The sequence below is a fragment of the Coenobita brevimanus genome, chromosome 92, assembly GCF_032717465.1.
Source record: "Coenobita brevimanus isolate Jiangsu-jjx chromosome 92, ASM3271746v2, whole genome shotgun sequence".
NCBI classification, from domain to species: Eukaryota; Metazoa; Arthropoda; class Malacostraca; order Decapoda; family Coenobitidae; genus Coenobita; species Coenobita brevimanus.
Genome location: NC_137045.1, coordinates 3,433,956 through 3,454,074, shown reverse-complemented (window position 1 = coordinate 3,454,074; position 20,119 = coordinate 3,433,956).

Below are 20,119 nucleotides of genomic sequence, written 5' to 3'. Positions count from 1 at the left end.
AACGTTTCATGTCTCCCTTCAGGAACAAAATATCACCCACCCAATCTTGGAACTCTCCGTCCACCCACCCCATACACAGACGCAGTTTCCTCCCATCCCAAACCTTCCATTCCTCGACTCGACACTCACACACGCGCCTACCTCCCACCTTCCTTTCAACCCTCATCTTCTCCAACCCTCACCTTCCTTTCTACCCTCATCCTCTCCCACTCCCAGCCCCCTCTAGCTTCAACCCCTCTTACCCCACACCCCTCACACTCCCCTTATCCTCATCCCTTTCCACACGCACCCCTTCCCACCCCCACCTTTCTCCATTTTCATTCTCTCCCACCCTTACTCCCCTCCACTATCACCACCTTCCATACCCTTCCACACTTTTCTCCCTCACCCCTTCCCTGCTCCATCCCCCTCAGTTCTGACCCCCTCGACCCAAGCCCCCGAACTTTACCCTACCCCCAGCGATTTCACACTTTCCCATACCCTAAGCCCTTCTACTTTCATCCTTCACCCAGCTCCATTCCCCAGGCTTAAGCAACCCCATTCTCAACACACACACACACACACACACACACACACACACACACACACACACACACACACACACACACACACACACGCACGCACACACACACGCGCGCACACCGTATCCTGAAGCTGTCGTCTCTCCTTCCTCTCTCTTTATCTTTTGACACTTAATTTCCATTTCAATACCGCCCTCTCCCCAATCATCATCACCTGTTCGCTAGTCAGAGTTTGCTGCCCTTAGGATGGACTTCGGTTTTCTCCTCTGAATTAGCAAGATGTAGTGAGTCTGAGGAGGTCGACAGCTGCACCGAGATTGATGACCCTTTCTTTAACTTCTCACAGCAGAGATAGGACTTGAGTGCGTTTTTCAGACTCTGACTCAGGACAGACACATCGAGTATACAGAAACCCTGCACAATCAATGAGCTGTACACGTTTTCTTTAGTAATTCACTGTGATGGTAGAGCTTTTGTGTTTTATTTGGGTTATCTCCTGACGATTACAAACGACGCAGAGAAACCTTCAGCAGTCAAGATCATGTAAACCTGAAAGGACCGAGGCGTATGCACACATGCTGAAACTCCCTCACCCTCACACTCCCGGACACACACTTCTACAGGATTACGTTAATGCTTGCACTCTATTACAACTTACTCCTCTCATCACCAGTGATTTCATTCATCCCTGGAAAGACTTTTTAAGCTGCAGCCATCATTATGCTCTTCACTACAAGGGGCTATGCTATGTTGATTAAAAATCACTTGTAGACAACAAAAATAATATATAAAAAACAACTTCGCAGTGAAACAGTGCTAACAGTAAACTAAGAAACCTACCCTTCTGTAAAGACATCATTTAATTTTTTGCGAACCATTATAAATATCGGAGGGAGAGCAGCTGTGGCCGTCAATCGGTCTAACAGAAGGGAAATATTCAGATTCATCAGGAAACTGAAAATGATGCCTCTCCACTTTCTGACCAGGAATTTGTGTCTAAGTTTTCATGAAGTTTTCTCCATACGTAGAAGAGCAAATAACTTTCCTCAAGGGTGCATATTTTCAATGATACGAAAGAAAAGACTAAATCACATGCTTTTAGGGAGTCTTTCTCTATTTCCTTCACTTTAACCTGACCCAAACATTTTTTTCTTTTTGTCGATTTCACATAGCTTATTGGCAGAAAAAGATAGTATTACCGCTCTACATCCTTTCCACAGCATTATTTTCACGACTAGCATAATATTCTAGCGTTAGTCTATTGTAGCAAGTCAGCACTTATTATGGAGAAACAGCAATTTTCGGCTAAGTTAAAGACAATATACGACCTCGTCGTGATGCTTTGTTTTGCATATTATACATTAATGTTCACATGTACGTTATTTATGGTATTTCAATGTAGACATGATAAAGATCAATAAGACATACAGAAGATACGAACGAGGCGGAAGTTACCTTTATCCTCATTAACCTAGTCTTATTAACTTCCTTTTAAAAATATTCGCTGTGTGCCGAGCGGTGGTCTCGTAATCTGAAAGGAAATTGTGAACCATAATTAGCTTACGATTTTCCAGAGAACCTGTGTGCAAAGTGAACCGTAATTTGTTTACGTGTTTTTTTCCCTCAGAGATTTTGATGTCGAAGTGAATTATATTTTGATGTCGAAGTGAATTATATTCTTATTACGACTTTTCAACGATATGCATAGCAAATGAATGCATTTGCTTTGTTGGTTTTGAGTTGCTGTTGTTGTTGTTGTTGTTGTTGTTCCACATCCGTCACCTCAGTTTTGCTCTTTTGGATGATTTAAAAGGCTTGGTGACATTTTGCTTAACTGGAAACAAAGTTTATTTGTATACCCAATCACTCTGTATTCCACTAAGACCCTTATCCAGCTTTGTCATTTAATCTGACTACCGCCAGACGGGATTACTCAGCTGAATTATTTCGCTGGAGTATGCAGTCACAAAACCAACCACCAGATCTGGCGCACCTAACTAAGGAACTTACTTAGACACAGACACACAGACACAGTCACCGGTACAGACACAAAATGAAACAAAACCATTCAGGGGCCAAATGCTAATCGCCCGCCATAATATGCAGTTGGATAAGGCATACATTACCTACAAACTGAACTTGAAGAAAAAATTACGAATTCAGTCAACCCGTTTCGCAAAAGGCCAATCCATATTTCAAAAGAGAGCGCTCAGACAACGCATATCTCCGCTAATTACATTGCCATTAAACACGATCCGGATCGGCTCTGTGGGTACAGGATCCGGATCCGCCTCCGAATTTAATCAATTCTTTCTTGGTCCATGGCCCACCTTTCCACAAAATTTCATTGAAATTCATGGAGAACTTTTGGAGATATTGTGCGGGATACTCCGGATCCGGATCCGAATCCGGCCCAGAATTTAATAATTTCTTCCTTGGCGTATGGCCCACCCTTCCACAAAAGTTCATCAAAATCCGTTCGTAACTTTTTTGAGTAATTCTGCTAACAGATGGACAGACAAACCAACCTACACGGGGTAAAACATAATCTCCTTGGCGGAGGTAAATATAAATTATGGTGGCTGGCATCCGGTCGTCTTTGATCAAAGCCTCACCAAACGTATTAGGCTTCTGTACATCGACACAGTTGCCATTTCCTGAAAGTTTGGTGAAAACTGACCCAAAAATTTTCGAGATATTTTGGCATCACACACACACACACACACACACACACACACACACACACACACACACACACACACACACACACACACACGCACGCACGCGCGCGCCCCGACAAAAACTATATCGTCCCGCCCTGTTAAAGGCGGGCGATAATAGCCTAGTACAGTTTGCATCCCTTCATTAAGTTTTCCATCAGGCACAAGAGTCTGTAAAAGCCTGATCCACTCCCATCCCTCTCGTCCCCTCCCTTCCACCCTCTTCCTGCATAAAAGCCGGCCTAAGAGATGGTGATGCTGTTAAGAACCCCGGTGCGTCTCCTGCCTAGGATGGGGCGGGGGTGCGGGTGTTGAGTGGAGGGGGAGGGGGGACCCGTGGTTGAAGGCCATCACACTACTTTTGACTCTGAAACACACACAGATGCATGCAAGAACACGCACATGCATATGCACACACATATTTGCATTCATATAGTTGTTATAACTGGCAATTTCGCTCTCTCTCTTTCTCTCTCACACCGTCACAGTCTTGGACACAAAAAAGATATAATATAAACAACGAAATAGACACTTATATAAAGAGACGAAGACAGACATATACACAGACATAGACAAATACAGGCACATACAAAGACACAGACGGACATATAGACACAGAAAACGCAACCAAACACACAGGCATACAGACATAGAAAAACACAACCACACATAAAACAGACACAGATACGAGTACAAGCACAGACAGACAAGGACACAGACAAACACACACATGCAGGCACGATCTCTCTCTCTCTCTCTCTCTTTCCGACGCACAATTAGAGTCAGTTGCTCCCCTCGTTACCTGTCCCTAACGACGCCGTCCGCTGTTGGGTCACTAATTAGAGGCATAGTTAGCAGGTGATGCGGCAAGAGGGAGAAGGTACTGGTGCAGGGAAGGTGGAAGAAGAGGAGGAAGAGGAGAGTCAAGAAGGAGAGGAGGAAGAGGGGAGTCAAAGAGGAAAGGAGGAGGAAGAGGGAGGGAGTAAAGTGGGTGAGGTATAGTTAGCAGGTGATGTGGCCACTGGGAGATGATGATGATGATGATGATGATGATAATGATGATGATGACCGCGGAAGGAACCAGGAAGAAGAGGAGGAAGAATGGAGAGGCAAGGAAGAGAGGAGAAAGAGGCGCGAGAGAGAAGGAAGGATATGACAGGAGCATAGTTGGCAGGTGATGTGGTCTGATGATGATGGCGGAGGGAACGAGGATGAAGAGTGGAGAGGGAGGGAGAGATGGAGGAAGAAACAACAGACAAAGAGTGAAGTACACAAGAAGGGGAAGAAGAGGGTCAAAGTGGCAGAGAAAAGGTGACGTATCTGAGGGAGGAATTGCTCTTGGCTTGGGCAAACTGGTTCCCTTAAAGAAGTAACCTGCAGGCGTTAAGAAAGGCCACCACCCTTCGGCAAAACAGTCGGCAGGAAAAGGAAGAAAAACGCAATTATTAAGGTGGAAAAAGTAACATGAATATTTTTACAGAAATGTAGATGATAAAATTCTTTCATCCATTCTACTTCTGATATACTGTCTGGGAGAGAAACCACAATCAAAATCTATAACTGCATTTATTCTAACCTCTTGCTCTAGCAGTATAAAAGAAATAAACACTGTCTCGCGCTAATGCAAGCTTAGTAACTTTCCTTATCCTAATAATGCATTTTATATAACTGAGTTTCATCATATTCTCCTAGTCATTTTGAACAAATGCTGAAGTTATTTAGAACGTCAAATATTTGAATTGGAATTCTAAATCTCCATTTTTTTTTTTTTTTTTTTTTTTTTTTTTTCCGGAAAATAATCGCTTTCCGTGAAGCAAATCTAGCAATGATAGGATAATGTGGTAGCTCGTAGCTGCATGTTTTTGGCTTCTCTCGCACTTAATAAGGTTCCCTTTAATTCTGTTGCTGAGTCCAGTGACTATACAAGTAATTACCAAACCCAGGAAGCCTAACACAATCGCCTAACTTCCTACGGCTGTCCCTTAAGTTTGAATTGAGTCCCTGTACTTCCCAAGCACTCCTTCTCTGACCTGCCTGAAGCTATACTTCTGGTGCTTAACACAGTGTCAAAGACTGAATCCTCTGAGGTGTTAGTGACTATAACACCACCCTTCTCAGCCAATCCAGGCTCATATCTTAGCTTCCATTTCCTCTACGAACATTAGCTTGGCAGATACCTGAAGAAGAGAGATGACAGAAGAGATGACTGAGGGAAGGGGGGAGAAGGAAGGGGAAGTGAATGACAGAAGTTATGAAGGAAGAGAAAAAGAGAAACTGAGTTGGAAAAGAAGAAGATATTTGAGAGAAACAATGTGAAAAAGGGAAGGAAAAGAAAAAATAAAGGCCGCCTGGGGATGAACGGAGAAGAAAGGAGGGAAGGAAAATGATACTTGTCTGTGAAAAGGAATGAAAAGGGAGTAAGTGATGGAGTAAAGGAAAGCGAGTGGAAACGAGGAGGGAAGGACGATGATTATAAGAAAGAAAAAGACGAGGAATCAGGGCGGAAGGAAGAAAGGAAGGAAAGGGAGGAGTCGAAAGAAGGCGTAGAGGAGAAATATGCTTTGGACAAGAGAAAAGAAAGGGAGGAGAGAAGAAGGGAAAGAAGGATAAAAATAACTGGAAAAGAATATACTAGAGAGACTGATAAAAATAGCGTGGGGAGAGAGAGAGAGAGAGAGAGAGAGAGAGAGAGAGAGAGAGAGAGAGAGAGAGAGGCTGGAAGATAAGATGCGGAAGGAGGATACATTCACTGGGATGGAACTGAACAAAAATTAAGAAGAAAGAGCATTAAAGAAAGTTCAGGACAAGGAAGAAGTAAGGAGGAGGAGAAGGAAGAAGAGAGAATGGAAAGAACTCAGTGAAAGAGGAGGGGTAAAAGAGGAAAGTTTTGGGAGTTAGAGAAAGAAGGAAAGAGTTTAAAGAAAGAGGAAGAGGAGGACGGAAGAATCAAAAGACTTACAAGACAGAAAGAGCCGACTCTGTTCTTTCTTTACCCCTGCACAATTGTTGACTCTATACAGGGGTTTATTCCCCCCTGTGTGGAGTACAACTTTCACGTGTGGGGAGGCTCCCCACATACAGCTCTTCTCAACAGGGTGGAGTCAAAGGCTTTTCGTCTCATTAACTCTCCTCCTCTTACTGACTCCCTTCAACCTGTCTCTTCGCCGCACTGTTGCATCTTTATCTCTTTTCTATCGCTACTTTAATGGTCACTGCTCCTCTGAACTGTCTGCATGCATTCCTCCACCTCTACGACGGGCACGCAGCACCCGTCTAGCAGCAAACTCTCATCCCTTTTCTGTCCAACTCTCTAATGCAAGAGTTAACCGTTACTTCCAGTCCTTCATTTATGCAACAGGTCAACTCTGGAACTGCCTCCCTCTGTCTGTATATCCTGCTGCCTATGATCTCCAGCCTTGAAAGATAATGATAAACTTTACACACTTATGTCGAATCAGTGAAAACGTGTGAGTGTGTAGGCCTAAAATATGAATATCGGGCCTACCGTATAATATGATCAAGGAGAGGCTCTCCGTCACGTCCCTCTTTAGGCCTTCATCCCATTTACGGTAAGTGGACCCTGTCATCTCTTCATGTAATCTTTCATGTGGTTCGCTTCTCTCATAATCTCACCCATCTCTCTCACCAACCATCCAATTCTCTTCCACACACTGATTTTACTTGTTCCTCTCATCTATACTCAACAGTTCTCTCTCTCTCTCTCTCTCTCTCTCTCTCTCTCTCTCTCTCTCTCTCTCTCTCTCTCTCAACTCAACACACAGTAAATGATAGTGAAACATGAGGGAACGAAAGGCAATTCTCCCCTGTGCCTGTCAGAACTAGAAGAGTCAACGAACAGCAAATACCCAACTCCCACAAAGCCTTAGTTTTCCGTAACTTATATATAAAAAAAAAAAAAAAAAAAAAAAAGAAACAGCGGATGATCCAAATTTTTGATGTTCATGCAATGACACTGCAACATTTCATTCTTTTTACATGATTTTTTTTTTTAGAAGTTTAGGATCAGGCGAGCGACATATTGCCACTTTGGGGAAATTAGTTTGTTGCATGAAATTAAAAATGGTTATCATTCGTCAGTATTTCACCACATCGCTAGTCCTGCAGATTTTGGTGACTGATCGTTTGTTCTGGGAGTGACGAATTCCACTGCAGCTCCAGTCGTTTTTATTCAGCTGATGGAAGCTATACGCAGCAAAGAGGTTTAAATGTATGCACCTTCTTCCCTGTGAGAGTGGATCGAAGGTGTTTTTGGTCCCCGCTAACTACATATGATTTTATTTTGGTGGAAAAAACCTGTACAGCACACGGGTTAATGTCTTTTTTATTCAAATCCTACTATCTCCAGGCGAGTTAATCTGGTTTAGACAGACTTTTCGAACTGAAAGGGTTGAACAGAGCCTTCAAAAACATTTTCAATTGGAGGTAAATTTCCTAGGGTGACCGAAATAATCTGGTGACATCGTGAATAAATTATGGCTTTTCGTGTGGAAAGAAGTTAATACCGGCAAACTCGTAATAATATTTAAAAAAAATTGAAAGAAAGGGGTATTTGCAAAATAAACCCCTGATTAAAGGAGGTTATGAAATCTTTCCCACGCCAACGAGAATACGATCCTCTATTACTAATTTCTACTCAAAAGTCACCATAAATACAGTCCTCTGCTATAATATTTCCAGGCCAGCAAGAGTAAGGTTCCCTGTTGCTATAATGTACTCAGACTCAGCGCAAATACGATCTTTTAATGATTCACATAATGTCCTTTATACCAACGAAAACAATGTCTGCTATTTCTCCTTGTTTAATGTACAGTTCTCCCAGTTTCGTGTTTACAGGAAGGCTTCAAGCTTAGAGCAGTATGGTCGCGCTGTGTCTGTTTTATTCGAGTGGTTGGATCTCTTTACAGGGGACACTTACTGGAATCTAGGTAACTGCTAAATTACTGAACAAACTTTCCAAGATATTTCGTGATGTTTGACGCCAGGCAGTAAATGCGAACTGGTGGTGACTGTGCTCAAAGACAACGACAATAAAGGTCCCTGTCTCCCTCCGTCATAACCCACCCCACCTTCATTAATTACCCACCTCTTACCCTCTCTCCATCATTGCCTCATTACCCACATAGCCTCCCCACCTCTTTGATCTCACTCCTGTCATCCTTACTCTCCACTCTGTCTCTCCCATCTCCTTCCCTTATGTCTCTCCTTTCTCTTTAGTTTCGACCTCTCCTCTTTCCTTCACCTCTGTCTCTCCCCTCAATTTCACCTCTGATTTTCCCCCCTCTTTCCCCCACGCTCTCTCTCTTTTTTCCTCCCCTGTCTCTACTTTTTGCTTCCCCCCCTGCTTCTTCCCCCCTCCTTCCCCTTTGGTTCTCCCCTCTCCTTCTCGTCTGGTTCTCCCCTTCTCCCCCATCTCTGTCTCCCTCCATTTCCTTCTCTGGTCTTTCCCTGTCTATTCCTCTCTCTCTCCCGTCTATTTACCCTCTCTCGTATTAACCTTGTATTTCCCAACTTTCATCATCCTGTGTTTCCTTCTCTTCATTTCCTTCCTTCATTACCCACAACCTACCATCATCACTGCCTCGTTACCCACACAGTCTCTCCTTCCCTTTGATCTCATCCCTTGTCATCCTTAGTCTCCCCTCTGTCTCTTCCTCTCTCCTTCCCTTCTCTTATTCATCTGTATCTCTTGACTTCCTTCTCGTTAAGCTGTCATGCTGCACTTCTGTTTTTTCTCTCTCTCATTTTCGTATGTCATCTCTTTCTCACTTTTCTAGGTTTATAGGTCATCTTTCTGCTCTCTTAATTATTCACGTCATCTCTCTTACATTTGTTTTCCATGTAATCATTTACCTCTCTCTCCTCAAGGCATCTCTCTACCTTCTTCATGTCCATCATTTCCTTATTCCAGCTCTCTTCTTTCCCCCCTTTCTTTAGTTCTTCACGTCATATTTCCTCTCAGCCCTTTCCTCAGTTTTTCATGTCATTTTGCTCTTCTCTTCACTTTTACGATAAACTTTTCTTCCCCGATAACTTTGTCTCGTGCCTCTCTCAACATCTGTCATCTTTTAAGTTCACCCTTCACATAACGTCGCCTTTACCCTTTTCACACATCAAGTAATCCAGTAATTCTCCCTTGTCCCCTCTTTTCCCTGCTCTCTTCTTCTCCCTCTTCTTCCTCTTTCAATTTTCGTCCATATCTCTCCCTTTCTCTCCTTAACTCTTCCCCTCCATTCAGATTTCACCAACCCTTCCCTCTGTCTCTTCCCTCTAATTCTTTCCATTTGTCTTCTCATTTATCTCCTGCAGTCCCAGCCTTTCCCATCTGTCACTGTCTTCTAAATTCAACCCCGCCTCTCACTCCATTTTCCCAAGTTCTCCCTCTCTCTCCATTTTTCCTTTCTATACAAACTCCTATAGATTTCCTCTACGCTCTCTCTCTCTCTCTCTCTCTCTCTCTCTCTCTCTCTCTCTCTCAATCTTCCTTAGAGTCACTTTCCTCTGCCTTTAACACTACCCATATTTCCCCAGCTCCATGTCTGTTTTCCCCCTACTCTTCTCCCCTTTTCCTTCGTCTCCTTCCTTTACATTAAGTCCTGCCCTCCTCCTGAACTCCATCTCAGTTTTTTTGTTTCCTCATTCTCTTCTTCCATCTCTTCCTTCTGTGTCTGAGTACCTTACCGATTTTCTATAATTTATTTATTTTTTCTTCATCTCTCCCATTCCCATCCAGACCATCTCGAATAAAGTTCCCTCTCTCTCTCTCTCTCTCTCTCTCTCTCTCTCTTTCTCTCCTCCTCCACTTCCATCCCTCTTCTTCCCAATTTTCTTCCACTCCCTCTTTCCTCCCCCTCCCTCTCCCACGTTCTAAAGCGACCTTGGGGCGTATCCAGCCATCCCCCACCAGTCCATTAGGTCCAAAGTCCAGTCCACGAGGGCAAGAGAATGACCCTTAAGGCTGCGCTGGTTCAGGGGATCTAAAGGAATGAAATACCGAATGAAAAACGGAGTGTGACAAAGAGTGTTTAGTGTAGTGACCTTGGGGAGCTTTCCGGTGTGTGTGTGTGTGTGTGTGTGTGTGTGTGTGTGTGTGTGTGTGTGTGTGTGTGTGTGTGTGTGTGTGTGTGTGTGTGTGTGTGTGTGTGTGTGTGTGTGTGTGTGTGTGTGTGTGTGTGTGAGAGAGAGAGAGAGAGAGAAACCTGTAAACCTAAAAAAAAAAAAATTGGTCATCCTAATGGTTTCTGAAGTGGTCTGGATGGTTCAGGGCCACAATTCAATTCTGACCCGCCTCGAAATAGACCAGTTGGCTGACCTTCATATATATTCCACGATACCGCCCTGCTCACTCACTTTCTCTCTTTCTTTCTTTCTTTTTCAAGTTGGCGTGATACAGCAACAGAGTAAAAATAAATTAGTTCACCTTCACCATCGTCCTAAACTTGGGGAGACGCAGAGGTGACGGTGACAGACCTTCCCCTCCTTAAATCTCAAATCCAAAAGTGTTTAGGTCTCAATGACCCTATCTCAACTACGATTGTATTTTGAGTGGCAATGGGAATTTCGTAGCACCTTTTTTCCTAACGATGTATTCGGCTCATTACACCTTCTTCGTTATCCTTGCCTTATCCTAGTAGGTCAGTCACTCTCTTGTAGGAGCTGCCAAGCATTGGCCACCTGGTCTGCTGCAGTTATCATCTCTTGTTATGTTCTGGTATGTTACTGATCGAAACCATGGCGATATCAAAACTAAATGAAAAGCAGACAAATAAGTGGTGTGGTGTCAAATGCAAATTCAATACTTTAGGAGGATGTGCTAAAAAGTCAGCGAGGCCACTTTGAATACGGAAATTAATGCAGTTGGTAGGATGCAGGCACAGGGTACGGGAATAACAGACGTAGGAGAACCATCAACGGATAAAAATATCGGGAAAAAATGGATAAAGGCCATGCTGTAAGGGTAACATATAGTAAGGACAGGATATGCCCTGTGGTCCACTGATAAAGTTTCCGGACCAGAGATGGCGGTGTTTCTCCGCGCCAGTTCGAATCCTTGGGTGGTCATTTTTTTTTTTTTAATGCCAGATATGACGAGGGACTTAAGTAGATCTCCCTCTATTAAATGATTTGAGCTACGGCAGCCTATCTTTGAGTTCTAAACCATGATGGCAATGCTATGGGAAAGGCTTTATTTATTTTCAAACTAAAAGATTGAAGAAGGGATGTTACAAAGCCTCCAAGCTCACGTACAATGCCCCTGCTGTATCGCACGAGGCTTTTGCAGCAATAGAAATGGACGGTGAAATCTCCACTGTCTCAAACTAGCACTAAGAGAGAGCTTCCAGTTCGAATCGCGATCTATTTTAGCCGCCTTCTCAGTCTTGCATCTTTCCACAACTCCCAGCAGAGCGATAAAAGGGCAGGGGAAAAAATAACACCGCTTGAGACCAAAAATACCCATCCATCTTTACCATCTCTTCCTGACCATCGTCGCGGGGGAGTGGCCGAGAGGAAAGCATTTTTACACCTACTGAATTTCTTGGTTGTGAAATAAGACTGTCTGTGATCATAGATTTTGCCAATATTTCGGTCCCAATGTCCTAAAAACGGAGGGTTGCCGGGAAACGAAAAGATTATATGAGTTGATGTGAGATATAAAGTTCATCTGACAACAAGCAGACAGCCGTAAAACATTTTTGAAAAACTGTTCACTTCCTTACAAATATTCATATTATGTATGCATTATTATATACATAAAAACACAACATTTATATATATATATATATATACGGTATACTGTATATTTGAGAGAGAGAGAGAGAGAGAGAGAGAGAGAGAGACAGAGAGAGGGGGGGGGGCAGGGTTGGGCCACAAAGATAAACAATGCGGCCGGAACTCCAACTCAAAAATTAACGAAGGCGGTGAGAGCAAATATTGGCTTTACCTGGGGTATTGGCAGCCACGCTCATCCTCACCTTCTTACGTCCCTCCACAAACTTAATTTTCTCACACTTCAATCATTCTATTTTTTTTTTTTTTTTTTTCACACTTCACAATCTTGCCAATAACTTGAAGCTAAATATGTATTCCAGTTTTTTAGCTACAGTCATATCATATTTTTCCTTGTTCCATCAAAATATAATGGTTCATACTGCATCTTGGCACTTTTTTTTTCTCACGACCTTATTGACATTCTTATTATCTCCGCCAAGGAGATTATGTTTTCACGCCTGTCCGTTTGTTGGTTGGTTTGTTTGTGAGCAAGAATATACAAAAACCGCCGGACGGATTTCCACGAAACTTGGTAGAAGAATGGGCCTTGGCCCAGAATACACTCCATTAAATTTTGGTGCGGATCCGGATAAAGGTGCGGATCCAGGATTTTTTTTTTTCACTTTCTTTAACATTGCGAGATAGGGCGTTGGCAGAGGTATGCGCTCTACTGAGTCCATTCTAGTTTCATACTATCTTTATTCTTATGCTCCACATTTTCCCACACTTTTCTCATGCACCATCCTCATATTTTCATCTTATACTGCACCCTGTCATTATTTCTCACTTTCCGCTTCACATCGCTGTTCAAGCTCCACTCTATCATCGACTCTCACGTTTCACTATACACTTCTATTTTACGTTTCACGCTATGATTCACTCTCATGGTTTACACTCACACCCTTTTCTCATGGCCCATCCTTCTGTTACTCCTCACGCTTCACACACACACACACACACACTCACACACACACACACACACACACACACACACACACACACACACACACACACTTTCTTCTCAACATCCACTTTATTACAACATTTCAGCCTCCATTTTCAAACCTTCCCCTCACTGTTCACTCATCCGCCTTTCTCATTCTCCACAGCTCTCGTCTCTCGTTCCACCTTATTGTCGCTCCACTCAAAAACAACCTCACTCATTAAGCTCCAGCCTCAACGCCACCTCTCAATGCCCCACTTACCGCTGTCTTTTTGCCCCACTTTCACTCCACTTCTCTTATGCTTCACCCTGACAGCACACCACTTATTATGCTCCATCCTCTACTGGAGCTCTGTCCTTCTTTTAGAGAGAGAGAGAGAGAGAGAGAGAGAGAGAGAATCAAGTTTATGAAAATATCCAGTACAGCAAGGGATCAAACACTCTCAAACGTGCTTAAAGAAACCCTAAAGATAAATCACGTTGTCGTCCTTCGAAATAACAAACACTCAGCAACGTCCCAGCCTTCCATTTTCAACTGGGATTTTTTTCTAGGTCTAGTATTTTCCATCTTGTATTTGTAGATTTTTTTTTTTTCTTGTGGGGAGAGGGTTGTTTGGTAAGTTTCACATATTCTAGTTTCTCTCCGGGCTATGGAAATGTTACAGAGACCAAACAAAGGCTTATTTCTGGATATTCAGTGAACAGTCCATGGGTGACAGAGTCCAAAGGCTTGTTTTTGTCTTCTTATCAGTCTTGCAAAGGTAAACAAAGATCAAAGTCTTAATTCATGTCTCGCTATTTACCCTAAGAAAACATGATGATAATACAATATGTTTATCCTCACCGGATTATGGAAAGGTGACAGACACCCAGACAAAGAATTGTTTCGTTCTCAGACTTGATAAAGTATACGAGGCATGAAAAATGACGCAGAGAAATGCACCTTGTCTCTGAGGCGTGAATAATGGCACAGGAAAAAAATATCGCTCCTGCTTATTCCACGGGAATTTTTTCTTGTGTGTGTGTGTGAGTTTTACATGTGGAATATAATAGACGAAAAAGACATAAAACAAATGGCAGAGAACAGAGTACGAAAGCTTATTAACCAAATCTTATTCAAACCAGTCAGTAGCATGCCGTGGTGCTGGAAAGGGATCCTTCACGTGGTGACACTGATATGACTAGGCGGCAAATCTGCCAGATTAAATAAACCTCCGTCAGCCCTTCCCTATCCCCCGAAAGGAGGATGGTGGTTTGGGAAAAAAAAAAAAAAAAAAAAAAAAAAAAAAAAAAAAAAAAGGCAAGTTCGGCCTGCAATCCACCGGGTGACGTTTCAGATAAGACCGGGGCTGCAACTACTACAATGACGTCTTTTCGAAAATATTTTGGTTGCAACACCCAGAAAATTTTGATCAACAGAGAAAGACTCCTCGCAATGTTTAAAAGCTAAAACACGATACATCAGCCTCTTCAACCTTTGCAGTGACGAGATTAAGACTGAAATCTGAATCCCAGGTAAATGGTTATGAAGCTATGTGTGACCCATGATTCTTCTCTTGGTTAACGTCTTGTTTATTTGTGTTATCTTATCACAATTTTCTATAATTAATGTCGGCATTATAAATGCTGTATTGCATCATATTATTAACTTTTTGCATCGGGTAACGTGTTTATGAGTTTATTCTTGGTACTACCTGACAACTTCATCCAGGTTATGAGAGCTCTTTAAAAAGGTGAAGGAGATAATGAAGGCAATATCTAACTCTCCGAAACTGAAAAAATCGTCTTGCGGTAACAAGAACAGAATATAAAATACGTCATCAGAGCGAAGGGGTTAATGCAAATTGTGCCGACAGTGAAATGATAGTAGTAGTATTAGCCGCATCCCAAGGTTCATCTAAATGTGAACCCAGTGAAATGCAGGTCAACGCTACCCTTCTTCAGCAACCTACCATCCTCTTTTCGGGGGACAGAAAGGGGAATGAGGGATGATTGTATAACCAGACAGCTGCAACGCCCGGCCATGTATGCGCCACCACACGAAGGCGTCTCTCTCCAGCTAGTGAAATATGACTAAAATACAAGAAAATATTAATGCTTAGTTTAGAAAATACATCGCTGAGGAAAAATTGCAAAAAAAAAGGCCCCCTAACCCAACAAAACTACAGCTTACAAACTACCGGATCTATATTTGGTAGAGCAGAAAAACGTGAAACCAATGGCTGGGCAGATACAGGAGTGAATGCCGAGGGCGCAGAGGGGTGGAAGGGAAGAGTGGAAAATTTGATGGCACGGTGAACACTGGTGGAACACAGGGGGAACAGATGGGGGAGTGAATGTATGGATAAGGGTGGAATGGGACCAGTACTTAGACGGATGGATGTGTACGGAAAGTGGGGCTGAACCGGACTGGAAATGTGGTTTGATAAAGGGTGAGGGGGAAAGGGTTCGTGCTTAGGTTATCATCATCTTCATCATCATCATCGTCATCATCATCATCATCATCATCATCATCACTATCTCCATCTCCATTTCCATCATCATCATCATCATCATCAACATCACAAGGGAACCATAACCGGAACAGAGAAGTACAAAATCTGAAGAACTATCAGACAGACTTGTACGGTTTTATCAGCCAGACGATTGAAGCCTTTGAAATTCCTGGCTCCACGTCACAGGCCACACCATCCACACATCTGACGGTGGCAAGAATGAAAATCAAGATACGACAGTGTACCCATGGAATTAACAGACGCTGCCTCACAACCTTTTCACTATGAGATTTGTTTTACTGATTAATACAACTCGGCGGTAGGAAAGTATAAGGAAAACAAGGCACTGTTGTAATAATGGGATTGATGGAAGCTGTTTCTTACCCTTTTTAGCACGAAAAGTTGTTCCCAATATGAAGGGAATTGTTTGATGATAGCACGAACAGAATAATAATGACGTCATCGAAATTAGGCGATTCTCGACCACGATTCTCTTTACTTGGAGTGTTCTACTGCTTAGCCTGTCCTAGGAAAGCTAATAATTGCGCGCGCGCGTGCGTGCGTGCGTGCGTGCGTGCGTGCGTGCGTGTGTGTGTGTGTGTGTGTGTGTGTGTGTGTGTGTGTGTGTGTGTGTGTGTGTGTGTGTGTGTGTGTGTGTGTGTGTGAGAGAGAGAGAGAGAGAATGTTGCTGCTGAGTAACCATGGTCAGCAAGGCCGAGCAAAACCATGAACCTCAAGCAACCAATCGCCCTTGCAGGACCATCCAGTGCAGTGGATTGACGTTCCTTGTAGTAGACAGCGCCTTGCCACTGCGAGGCGCAAGAGTGGAGGTTTTGTTCCCGGGTGGATGCCACATTGGCATCTCTCCCCCTAGTTAACAAAGGCATCATAGTAGGCTACTAGACTCCACGTCACCCGGGTGTCTGGTTATAGGGTTACCACCCAGCGTTGTAAATGGTTTCTTGAGTTGCAGGAAACGATTAGGCTGATCATTCAGTGTAGAGCCACTTGGTGCGGAAAGAAGAGTAATAAAAAGTGACAGGAAGGATGGGAAATATATGATGAGAGGAAAGTAGACAGTGAAAACAAAAAATGATAATGGTAAGGAAAGAAAGGGGGATTGGGATGACAGCGCCATGTCTCCATTATTACCAATATTCCTGCCAACACCATCACCACACACGATTTCCAACATCCAGCCACTTATCCTGATTGACGGGATCCACTCTGATATTAGAACGGGGCCAAGGGCACCAATCAGAGACTTAAGGGCAGATGGACTGCCGATATTAATAGCGACGGACGCAGGGGATGTGGTTTCCAATATTTCATCCCTTGGCGGAACATCACATGGGTAGAAAATTATGTAAATACTGAAGGAAGAGGAATGCCAACATGCTGAAATTTTTGTTTGATGTGAAGATAGGACGTTTTGGCCCGACTTGGTCCCTCCTTAGAATGCGAAAAGTCCAAATCGGCCAAAAATTGTTCTGCCTATTTACCTACATATATAATTATCTGTTTATCTACCTATAACCAGTCGCCTTAGTTCCGTATGGGGTGGCCACAAACAAAATACCCTCCATGTCACTGTGTCATCAACCATCAGGACGACCTATCCCCAACTCACATCCCACTCTCTCATATACCACTCCGCCCCAACCCTGTATTTCATCGGTTCCTCCTCTCCCTTCCACATCACTCACACACACTCTCCTCGTCAGTTTTTCGTTCCCCATCCTCTCCACAACTTCTTCAAGCACTTCTAATGCACATAACACCAACATCACAACGCTCCTCCACTTCCTCATTTGCCAAAACTGTTGCATTATCATTATATATACCACTTCGTTATAGGCTATAGTTCTTCCACTCGAACAATCCACGGCGCCGCGAAATCAGGAGGCATTAAAACTGATGATGTGTAATTTTTCGTGTACAACTTTTGGCCTCCTCCCCTTTACATACTTTTACTTAACAATAAGAATCTAATGTGTTCAGTGCCTTCTGCCCTCTTAGGCGTCATGAATAATAACACAAACAGTCCTGATTGAATCCTTCCTTTTGTCCTCTAGGGTTATTTCTGTGCTGTCACACTTCTTAGGAAAGTCTTTTCTTATTTATATGTCCGTCTGTAGAATGGCTTTCCTTCAGTCTGGAAACTTGCTCACGTTCACATTGTTACAAAGAAAACTCGATATCTCTAGCTTCTAACTACAGCATCAAGCAACTGGTATAAAATTTTATATATTCAGTGTATTTTAATCGATTCATAACAGTATACTTTTGACAACCTTTTTAAAAACAATATTCCTGATCACCAGTGTCTGTTCCGTCAGAAGTACTCCACTGACGATTTTACATAGCACCCTCCTCTCGGGATTTTGGTGGAACTTTGCTGTGTCACTTGGCAGATCTATGGCCTTTGATAGTAGTACAAATACGGTATATCTTTTTTCCAGACGGTCCTCTCATTGTTTTTAGCGAATCAAAGGCTTAATTTCTTCCTCTTTCTTCTCGTCACTATGTAAAAGAAAAAAAAAAACCTTTGCCTTCAATACCGGTAGCATAAAATTTAGTTTTTCATCATCTGTCGATAATCACTGTTTCTGTTTTTCCTGAACTTTTCTGGACAAATCGCATTCGTTCTCATGTTAAATCACCAGGCAGCGAACGTGCTAAAGTCTCTATCATTCGTTTAACCGTGCACAGTGGCAGAGTTTGTTCAGTGGACTTGATTTCTACAGTGCAGAGTACTGGTCTCATTTGTGTGGGAATTTAACGCACGTGGCTGTCTAAACAGGCTGAAATTCAAGGTTTTTCTGATCAACTCCTCTCCTCTCACTGAGCCTTTCAGCCTCTCTCTTTCCGCTTCAGTACTGCATCCTTGTCTCTTTACCGTCGTTTTATCAAACTCTCGGCCTTCACGCCTTCTCCTTTAAGGTGAAAACGCAATTCCTGTGTACCCAAAACCTCTCGCCAATCGATGTCATTAATGCAAGAGTTAACCAGTGTTCTCAGCTTTCAAGAGCACAAAAGGTCAACTCCCGAACAGTTTTGTTTAGCCTGGTGTTGTGTGGAGGTGTGGTGGAAGCGGATATCCGGGTGACCTGGTGGTGTGGCTGGGCTGGTGGGGTATCAGGTCGTTTATTTAAATCCTGCTCTCAGCCCGATGACCTTCTGCAGCATTTTTCCTTCCTATTTCCTGGTATTTGCTCAACTTTAGGAGAGGCTCTTCGAATTTTAGAGGCCAGGTATTGCCTTTGCTAATCCATTCAACGCAAGAGGCTTTCCTGAATTTGTATCTAAGTTGTATGGAAGTGGCAATGCAAACCAATGAAGAACAAGTATAGAAAGGGTATATAAATTAAAGTCATGTCATTTGTGATCCGGAAGTGGGTTGACTCGTGGTGCTGTTGTGGCGTAGGAGGCTCTCAGTGCTTGATGATTAAGTGAATCAACAACTATCTCCGCGAGTGACAACCGGAAAAGGAAACATGACCTTCCAATTTGATCTCTGACACTGAAGAAGAAGAAAAAGATGATGATGATGATGATGATGATGATGATGAAAAAGACAAATTAATGCATGTGAATATATCATTTTAACTTCATTTCACAGTCAGCCCGAGAACACTTTCAGGCACGTAGTAGAGTGGTAACGTACAGCATCAACACTGTGTTATACCGGATATTATGAAGCTACACTGAATCTACGCACACTGTTAGAAAGATTATGAATAAAGTAATTGGTGCTGTTTATGTGGCTTCTCAAACGCCGCCATCATATTACTTATAAAACAAATAGTACCTAACTGAGCACCAAAAGTTTATTATCTCGCACACTATTAGAATTACATCGCTGGAACGTTTTTGAAAAAGTTATAGGTTTACTTTTGTGACATCTCAAAATTCGTCACCACATCGCTTTAAAAAAAAAATGAAAAAAGGGAAAATAATGCTTATGGAAGTAATAAGTTACTCATATGTTCTTATAATTCCGTACCGTAATGCTGAAAAGACCAAAACCGCCGAATTAAGTACAGAAAAGCTGGGTTATCTTGGAAATGTTTAAAGCTACAGGAAATTCTCGTACGTCAATTGAAAGCCCAAACAACAACACTAATATCTTTGCTGACTCGAACACGCTCCATGTATTCCAGTTAGCATGTCGTTAACTTAATTTTATTCCTTCTGTCATTAGGCTTCATTACGTTTAGGAGAGCCCCAAGCAGAGAAGGCGATGAGAGGGATATCCTGCTTAAGGTGGGTTGTAGGGATAATGAGATGTTAGGAAGGAAAGTGAGTGTGGGAATTCAATGCGTGCTGTAAATTCGAAGGATGAAGGGGATGAGTGTGTGTGTGTGTGTGTGTGTGTGTGTGTGTGTGTGTGTGTGTGTGTGTGTGTGTGTGTGTGTGTGTGTGTGTGTGTGTGTGTGTGTGTGTGTGTGTGTGTGTGTGTGTGTGTGTGTGTGTGTGTGTGTGTGTGTGTGTGTGTGTGTGTGCTATGATAATAAATATTAATATAACCTCTTGGCATTACAAGAGCAACAATGACAACAAAATAAATAAATGTTCCCCATCTCTCTCTCTCTCTCTCTCTCTCTCTCTCTCTCTCTCCAATACACGAAAAAAAAATAGAGTTGTTCACCA